This window comes from Saimiri boliviensis, chromosome 7 (assembly GCF_048565385.1).
Source record: "Saimiri boliviensis isolate mSaiBol1 chromosome 7, mSaiBol1.pri, whole genome shotgun sequence".
NCBI lineage: Eukaryota > Metazoa > Chordata > Mammalia > Primates > Cebidae > Saimiri > Saimiri boliviensis.
Window position 1 is genome coordinate 115,735,432 of NC_133455.1, and position 9,209 is coordinate 115,744,640.

The 9,209-nt window shown below is 42.5% G+C and overlaps 1 pseudogene; it reads right to left on the reverse strand.

Annotated features, from left to right (window-relative positions):
• Positions 1-954: 954 nt before the first annotated feature.
• On the reverse strand, positions 955-7,260 carry LOC141585230 (uncharacterized; annotated as a pseudogene).
• Between the last annotated feature and the right edge of the window lie 1,949 nt (positions 7,261-9,209).

Below are 9,209 nucleotides of genomic sequence, written 5' to 3' on the forward strand. Positions count from 1 at the left end.
TCTGTACTGAACAGAAGCTATTTATCAAAGGGACAATAGTAATCTGCAGACAATGGCATAGCTTTCCCACAGAATTTCATAGGAGCATACCAAAAGTTCCATACAGTGTCCATATCTACCAAAAATAATGCAAGCATAATTACATCTGCTGGGTTAATATGGCCCAAGTGGCAGAAGAGATTGAAGAGCAACCTGATCTCATGCTGAGATTCCTCTTTCTCTGGGATCCAACCAAATCAGCAGCCATTTGAGTTACTCAGTAAATGGGTCAGAGTACTATATGACACTATAATATATGTTATCTCTAAAATCCATAAAGGCCCATTAGGCATTAAGTCTCTTTCTTACTGATAGGAGGAATCAGATGAAACTACTCATACTTCACTTTGGAAGATTTACTAGTCAGGGTTCTCTAAGGGAGACAGAATTAATAGGAGATATATGAGAATTTATTAAGTATTAACTTACACGATTGCAAGGTCCCACAACAAGCTGTCTGCAAGCTGAAGAACAAGGAGAGCCAGTCCGAGTCCCAAACCTGAAGAACTTGGAGTCCGATGTTTAAGGGCAGGAAGCATGCAGCAGGAGAGAGAGATGTAGGCTGGGAGACTAGGCCAATCTCTCCTTTTTAAGTTTTTCTGCCTGCTTTATATTTGCTGGCAGCTGATTAGATTGTGCACACCAGATTAAGTGTGGGATCTGCCTTCCCCAGCCCACTGATTCAAATGTTAATCTCTTTTTTCAACCCCCTCACAGACACAATGAGGATCAATACTTTGTATCCTTCAATCCAATCAAGTGGACACTCAATATTTACCATCACAAGTCTGGTGTGAAGTCAATAAGTCTTATGTCACATGATAAAGGAGAAAGGAAATAAATATATTTTCTAGTATATGTGCATATAAGCGCAAACATGTTTTTAACAAAAGAAACAGGAAATACTCATGATAGTTACAGTCCTTGTTTCTGCAGCTGGCATGGTCGTGGCTGATATTGATGACTTCTACTACTCATTCTGTATTCCCTTTGCCTTTACCAAGCACCTCAGCTGATTGTGGTTTTATTTCCAGTGGAGTGACCCAAACCTTTGTTTCTGAAGGGTCTGGGTCATTTATAGTCCTGCCTGGATTGGGCTGTTGTAGTTTCCCACTGACCTTAATTATAGGGCATGGTAATACTAAGAGGTGCCCTAATGGATCTTCTGTATCCCATGCAAACTCTTTCTTACCTCCATTTTAGAGTAGTAGACTGTTTTCATCTTGATAGTCTGGGTCAATTATCCCAGCCAACACTAACCCACTTCTTAGCTGTTGACTTAAATGTAGGAGGAGCCAAAGTGTCCAGGTGGCAATCTTCCAGTTTAATAGAATCATTGTTGTGTCTCCTGGTGGCAGCATTCTTCCTTCTGGAAATAAGAACTCTAGGCCAGCAGAATATAATGTTGTAGAAACAGGAAGCAAACATTTTTGCTAGTGGATCACTAGGGTTGATGGTGAGTGGTGCCACTTCCACTCCACAATTCCTGAACACTTGAACATTGGCTATAGGAGAAACAGTACCATTTATTAGATGCTGATTCAAAGCATACACAGTCTTCTGGACAACTCTGCCCCGGTCCTGTAAAGTATTGTCACCTACTTGGCATTGTAATTGTGACTTCAAAAGGCCATTCCACCATTCTTTCAATCCAGCTGCTTGAGGACAATGGGAAACATAGTAAGACCAGTGAACTCCATGAGCAAAAGCCCACTGCTGCACTTCTTTAGTGGTAAAGTGAGTGCCTTGGTCAGAAGCAATGCTGTGTGGAATACTATGATGGTGGATAAGGCATTCCGTGAGTCCACAGATGGCATAGTCTTGGCAGAAGCATTGCATGCAAGATAGACAAATCCACATGCAGAATAAGTGTCTATTCCAGTGAGGAAAAATCTCTGCTCTTGCCATGATGGAAGAGGTCTAATATAATCAACCTGCCACCAGGTAGCTGGCTGATGACCTTGAGGAATGGTGCGAAATTGAGGACTAAGTTTTGGTCTCTGCTGCTGGCAAATTGGGCACTCAGCAGTAGCCATAGCCAGGTCAGCCTTGGTGAGTGGAAGTCCATGGTGCTGAGCCCGTTCATAACCTCCATCCCTGCCACCATGCCCACTTTGTTCATGGGACCATTGGGCAATCACAGGGGTGGCTGGGGAAAGAGGCTGAGTGGTGTCCACAGAACAGGTCATCCTATTCGCTTGATTATTAAACTTCTCCTGCACTGAAATCACCCATTGGTGAACACTCACATAGGATATAAATATTTTCACAGTTTTTTTTTACCACTCGGAGAGGTCCATCCACATATACCTCTTACTCAAATTTCTTTATCACCAATTTTCTAACCATGCCTCTTCCAAGTCCCTAACCATCCAGTCAAACCACTGGCTACATCCCATGAATCAGTATATAATTGCACATCTGGCCATTTCTCCTTCCATGCAAAGGCACAGCCATGTACAATGCTTGAATATTTGCCCCCTGGGAAGATTTCCCTTCACAACTGTCCTTCAGGGATGTCCTAGAAAGGGACTATAGTGCTGCACCTGTCCACTTAAGTGTGACGCCTCCATATCATGCAGAACAGTCTGTGAACCAGGTACCAGTCTTCTCTTCCTCTGTCAACTGATCATAGGGAACAACACCTGAGGCCATCGATGTAGGCTGTGGGAGGGAATGCAGAGTGGCAGGAGTGGAGACCATGGGCATTTGAGCCACTTTCTCATGTAACTCACTTGTGCCTTCAAGACCTTCTTGAGCCTGATCACGAATATACCACTTCCATTTGATGATGGAATGCTGCTGCTGTGCAAGACCCACTTTATGGATAGATGGGTCAGAAAGCACCCAGTTCATAAATGGCAGCTTGGGTCGCAGGGTGACTGATGACCCATCATCAAACGTGGTTTCTGCCAAAGCCCAGTAATAGGCCAAGAGCTGTCTCTCAAAAGGGAAGTAGTTATCTGCGGAAGATGGCAGGGTTTTGCAACAAAATCCTAGAGGCCTCTGCTGTGATTCACCTATGGGGGCCTGCCAAAGGCTCCACACAGCATCCCTATATGCCACTGACACCTCAAGCACCATTGGATCTGCTGTGTCATATGGCCCAAGGGGCAGAGCAACTTGCACAGCAGCCTTTGCAGAGCCTTCTCCTGCTCTGAACCCCACTCAAAACTGGCAGCCTTTTAGGTCACTCAGTAAATGAGCTGGAGTAACACACCCACATGAGGAATGTGTTGCCTCCGAAATCCAAATAGGCCCACTAGGCATTGTGCTTCTTTCTTGGTAGTAGGAGGGGCCAAATGCAGCAACTTCTCCTTCACGTTACTCCTTCTCCACTGGACTCCTAGAAATTTTACTGAGGTAGAAGGTCTCTGAATTTTAGTCAGATTTATATCCCATCCTCTGGCATGCAAATGTCTCAACAATAAGTCTAATGTGTTTGTTACTTCTTTCTCTATTATGCCAGTCAGCATAATATCATCAATGTAATGGACCAGAGTAATATCTTGTGGAGGCAAAAAGCGATCAAGGTCTCTGAATAAGATTATAACACAGGCTAGGTGTGGTGCATCATGCCTGTAATCCCAGCACTTTGGGAGGCCCAGGCAGACAGATCACCAGAGGCTAGGAGTTCAAGACCAGCCTGGCCAACATGGCAAAAGCCCATCTCTACAGAAAAGTGTAAACATTAAGGCTGGGTGCAGTGGCTCATGCTTGTAATCTCAGCAATTTGGGAGGCAAAGGCAAGTGGATCACAAGGTTAGGAGTTCAAGACCAGCCTGGCCAATATTGTGAAATCCCATCTCTACAAAAATACAAAAAAAAAAAAAAATTAGCTGGATGTGATGATTGGCGCCTGTAGTCCCAGGTACTTGGGAGCCTGAGGCAGGAGAATCACTTAAACTCCAGAGGTGGAAGTTGTAGTGAGCCAAAATTGCTCTACTGCACTCCAACCTGGGCAACAGAGTGAGACTCTGTCTAAAAAAAAAAAATTAGCTGAGTGTGGTGGTGGGTCCCCATAATCCCAGCTACTTGAAAGGCTAAGGCAAGAAAATTGCTTGAACACAGAAGGCAGAGGTTGCAGTAGGCCAAGATCGTGCCACTGCCCTCCAGCCTGGGCAATAGAGTGAGAATGTGTCTCAAAAAAAAAAAAAATTATGACTCAAAGCCAATGAGTTGATACACCCCTGAAGTAGGACCATAAAGGTATGTTGCTGGCCTTGCCAGCTGAATGGAGAAATAGGCATTTGCCAAGTCAATAGCTATATAGCAGGTACCAGGAGATGAGCTAATTTGCTCAAGCTGCAATTGGAGTCACCACTTGATTAAGCTTATAGTAATCCACTGTCATTCTCCAAGATTCATCTGACCTCTGCACAGGCCAAATGGGAGAGTTGAACGGGGATGGTACTGGGAATCACCAACCCCAGGTCTTTCAAGTCCTTGATGGCAGCACTAATCTCCACAATCCCTCCATTGATTCGATATTGTTTTTGATTTACTATTTTTCTAGGTAGAGGCAGCTCTAATGGCTTCCTTTTGGCCTTTCCCATCATAATAGCCCTCACCCTACCAGTCAGGGAGCCAGTGTGGTGATTCTGCCAGCTGCTAAGTATGCTTCTGCAATTACACATCCTAGCACTGGGGAAATGATCACAGGATGAGTCTGGGGACCCACCAGACCCACCATAAAAGAACTGAGCTAAAACTCCATTAATTACCTAACTTCCGTAAGCCCCTCCTTTAACTGGAGGACCACAATGATGTTTTAGGTCTGCTGGAATCAACATCAGCTCAGAGCTAGTGTCCAGTGGTTTCTAATATCTGATCATTTCCCTTTTTTCAATGCACAGTTACCTTGGTAAAAGACCAGAGGTGCCCTTGGGGATAGATTATTGGTAATGTACTGGGGTCCTTCCTCAACTCCCCTTCATTAAGATGTTCCGGATCTGTAAACTGGCTCAAGTCTGGAAATTGATTGAGGGGCCATTATTCTCTGTTTTTATAATTCAGATTAGTCTTGTCCCTTCTACCTAGAAGTTTTCCATTTGTATAATTTAAGTAGAAATGCAGTAGGCTTCCTATCAGTTTCACTTTTAGGAACACTGAGATTAATTAGCCAATGACAGAGCTCTACAAGAGTCAGACTATTCTAATTGCCGCTTTGCCTCTACTGTCCATAACAGAAACTATGCCCACCTTGCCTTTGATGGTTCAATGCCACCACTTGGCCCCTGCCACCTCGGGATCCAATTATTCCCATTGTATTTAAATTTTATAGTTTACTGACTGCTGCTCCCGCCATTAGATCTTACATACGGAGAATAGCAATTCCAGGACATTTCAAAGATGCAGGTGTTCCCCTCACAAACCTAGTTCGCAAGGCATTGGTCAAGGGTATATCTTCTGTATCCTCCCTGCTGGGATGAGTAGCTCTAAAGTGGCTAATCCACTGCAGCATCCCAATCTCCCTAAGCCTTTGGATCCCTTCCTCTACATTAAACCAAGAGAGATCAGACATTTCCAGCTCAATCACAATGGACCATCTTTTAAACCATATTTCAGCGAATCAAGCAAATAAACTATTAGAACCTTTTTTTAACTCCCCAAGCTGTAACATTAAATACAAAATCCCTTATTAGTGGGCACAAATCAATAAATTCATCCTGATCCAACACTGTTTCTTCCATGATTATCCTGTACACTTAATATTTGTTCCCAGCCAGGCAAAGTGGGAGACTGAGGTGAATCGCCTGAGGACAGGAGTTTGAGACCAACCTGGCCAACATGGTGAAACCTGTCACTACTAAAAATACAAAAATTACCCAGGCATTGTGTGGCACATGCCTGTAATCCCACCTACTTAGGAGTCTGAGGCAGGGGAATTACTTGAACCGAAAAGCTGGAGGTTGCCATTGCATCCCAGCCTGGGCAATGCAGTGAGACTCTATCTCAAAAAAAAAAAAAAAGAAAAATCCATTCCCATGCTTTTTCTCCAGATTGCTATTTATATAAATTAGAGAACTCAAACAGTATCTTTTTGAGTGTAGTGCATCTCCCAGTGGGTCACACTCTCAACCTCACTTGCAGACTTTAGTCTAGTTTTGGGTCTAGAAGCAAACAGACCTGTTGGGAATGGCATCTGAGGAGAATCAACATTATCTTGCCTGGCAACTGCCTTAGGGGAGTCCACCACTGTTGCCTCAGGCAGCAAAGGGTTTATCTCCTCAGAGAGAAGAGGTAAGTCAGATGGCAACACGGGTTGGGGAGGGGATGTTGCCACTACTGGGGATGGGGAAACTGTTCCTTTTGACAAAAATGTTCATCAGAGTTTACAAAATCAGTGTCCCCAGCTTCAATCAGGGTTTTTCCACACATCCCCATTCCATGTTTCAGGGTCTCATTCTTTTCCAATCAATGCCCTCATTTTAACAGCAGACACCTGGTGAGGCTGTGCATGCATCTTTTGTTGCAGGTCAACCACTCACGCGATAAGAACTTGTGTTGGTTTTTCCACAATTTCAGCTCTTTCTTTGAGGAATATAAGACTCTTACTCTGGGAAATCTTAGCAGGTTTGAGGCTCAGTATCTGCTTCTGAAGCCAGAGACAGAATCCTTGAGTTCATCATTTTCTTTCACCACTTTGTCCATTGAACGAGCAACCGACCAGCTTCGTTATGTTCCTCAGCTCTCCACAAATGGTCAATGGTATTATGTATAGGGTCACAGAACTCCTTGCCTCTCACAAGTGGTCAATCAGTAATGTCAAATGCATTTATTTTGCATAACTCTCTAAACAGTTCGCACCAGGGACTATCAGTGTTCTCTATATTATTAGAAGTAGAGTCTTTAGCATTTTGGGTCTAATCATGTTAAGCAACCAACTCTAGAAACCCCAAAACCAATGAAAGAATTCCATCCTTAATATTCTGCTCCTCTAGACCCTGCTCCTGGTACTAAAATCTGTATTAGGGTTCTCTAGAGGGACAGAACTAATAGGATACATATTGTATTCATTTATATATATAGTATATATTACATTATATATATTATTTTATATATATAAACTACATAGTATATACTTTATACAGTACATACTTTATATAGTATATTTTATTTATATATATATATATATAAAGGGGAGTTTATTAAGTATTAACTTACACCAGGCATCCCCAAACTATGGTCCGCGGGCCACATGGGGCCCCCTGAGGCCATTTATCCGGCCCCCCCACCGCACTTCAGTAAGGGGCACCTCTTTCATTGGTGGTCAGTGAGAGGAGCACAGTATGTGGCGGCCCTCCAATGGTCTGAGGGACAGTGAACTGGCCTCCTGTGTACAAAGTTTGGGGACGCCTGACTTACACAAAAACAAGGTCCCATAATAAGCTGTCTGCAAGCTGAGGAGCGAAGAGAGCCTGTCTAAATCGCAAAATAGAAGAACTTGAAGTCTCATGTTTGAGGGCAAGAAGCATCCAGCAGGGGAGAAAGATGTAGGCTGGGAGGCTAGGCCAGTCTCTCCTTTTCAAGTTTTTCTGCCTGCTTTTTATTCTCTGGCAGCTGATTAGATTGTGTCCACTAGATTAAGGGTGGATCTGCCTTCCCCAGCCCACTGACACAAATGTTAATCTCTTTTTGCAACACCCTCACAGACACAACTAGCATCAATACTTTGTATCCTGCAATCCAATCAAGATGACACTCAGTATTAACCATCATAGAAGGGATACCTTTTCAAGTCCACACCCAGTATCACTGGACTTTATAAGGGTCACCACTAATTCTTCAGGCAAGAGAAGATTAACTTACACAAACAGAACACAAAAAGGCTTTTTCTACTGCCAAATATGCTAGGCAAAATTGAGGGTTCAATGTATTTAGCCTCATTGGAATCTCCTCTATGCTCTGACCCCAGTTCTTTCACTCCTTCCCAATCGATACCCTGACATTAATGTAAAAGACCATGTGGTGTTATAAATTCTATGTTCACTGTAACTTAGCCATTCACATGATTAGACTTTGAGCTTGATTAGAAATCTTGACATCTTTCAACTAAAAGAGCTGAGTTTATTTTAGGAAATCTGCAGAAGCCCTCTGGTTTCTTACCTGGATTCAGAGCCAGGAATTTAAACCTCTGACATTATATGTTTTTTCTCCAATTTCTACAGTACACCTATAAGCAAGCAAACAACACTGTTATTTTTCATAGTTCCCCAAAAATGACATATGACAATAGCTATTTCTATAGGCACTTGATTGTTAGAAACATAGGTTGTAATTCTTAATTAATAATTATTTTAATTAATACATTTAAATTATATATATTTATCATATTTGATATATATCATGTGAACTATGCATATATGATGGAATGACTAAATGATGCTAATTAACATATTCATTACATCACATAACTTTTTTTGTGTGATGAGAACACTTCAAATCTCTTAGCAATTTTTGAGAATACAATACAATACTTTGTTTTTTTTGTTTTGGAGATGGAGTCTCACTGTGTCACCCAGGCTGGAGTATAGTGGCAAGATCTTGGCTCAATGCAACCTCTGTTTCCTGGGTTCAAGCAATTCTCCTGCCTCAGCCTCCTGGGTGGCTGGGATTACAAGCACATACCGCAATGCCTGACTAATTTTTGTATTTTTAGCAGAGTCAGGGTTTCACCATGTTGGCCAGGCTGCTCTTGAACTCCTGGGCTCAAGTGATCCACCCACCTTGGCCTCCCAAAGTGCTGGTATTACAGGTATGAGCTACCCAGTGCCTGGCCACAATACAACACTTTGTCATTAACTATAGTCACCATGCTGTACAATAGAGTTACTGAATTTCCTCCTAACAAACTTGTTTCCTTTGACCAACATCTCCCCAAGCCCCCTTCCCCTCAGCCTTGGTGGCTACCATTCTGCTTTCTGCTTCTGTGAGTGCAGCTCTTTTAGATTCCTCATACAAACGGTATTGATCTTTCTCTGCCTGGCTTATTTCACTTAACATACTTCCTCCAGGTTTATCTATGTTATCAAAAATGACAGGATTTTTTTCTTTTTAAAAAATGAGTAGTATTCTATTGTGTATATATACCAAATTTTCTTTGTTTATTGTTTATTTTATTTAATTTTGGTTTTGTTTTTATTTTTTTAGAAGTAGTTCTCACTCTG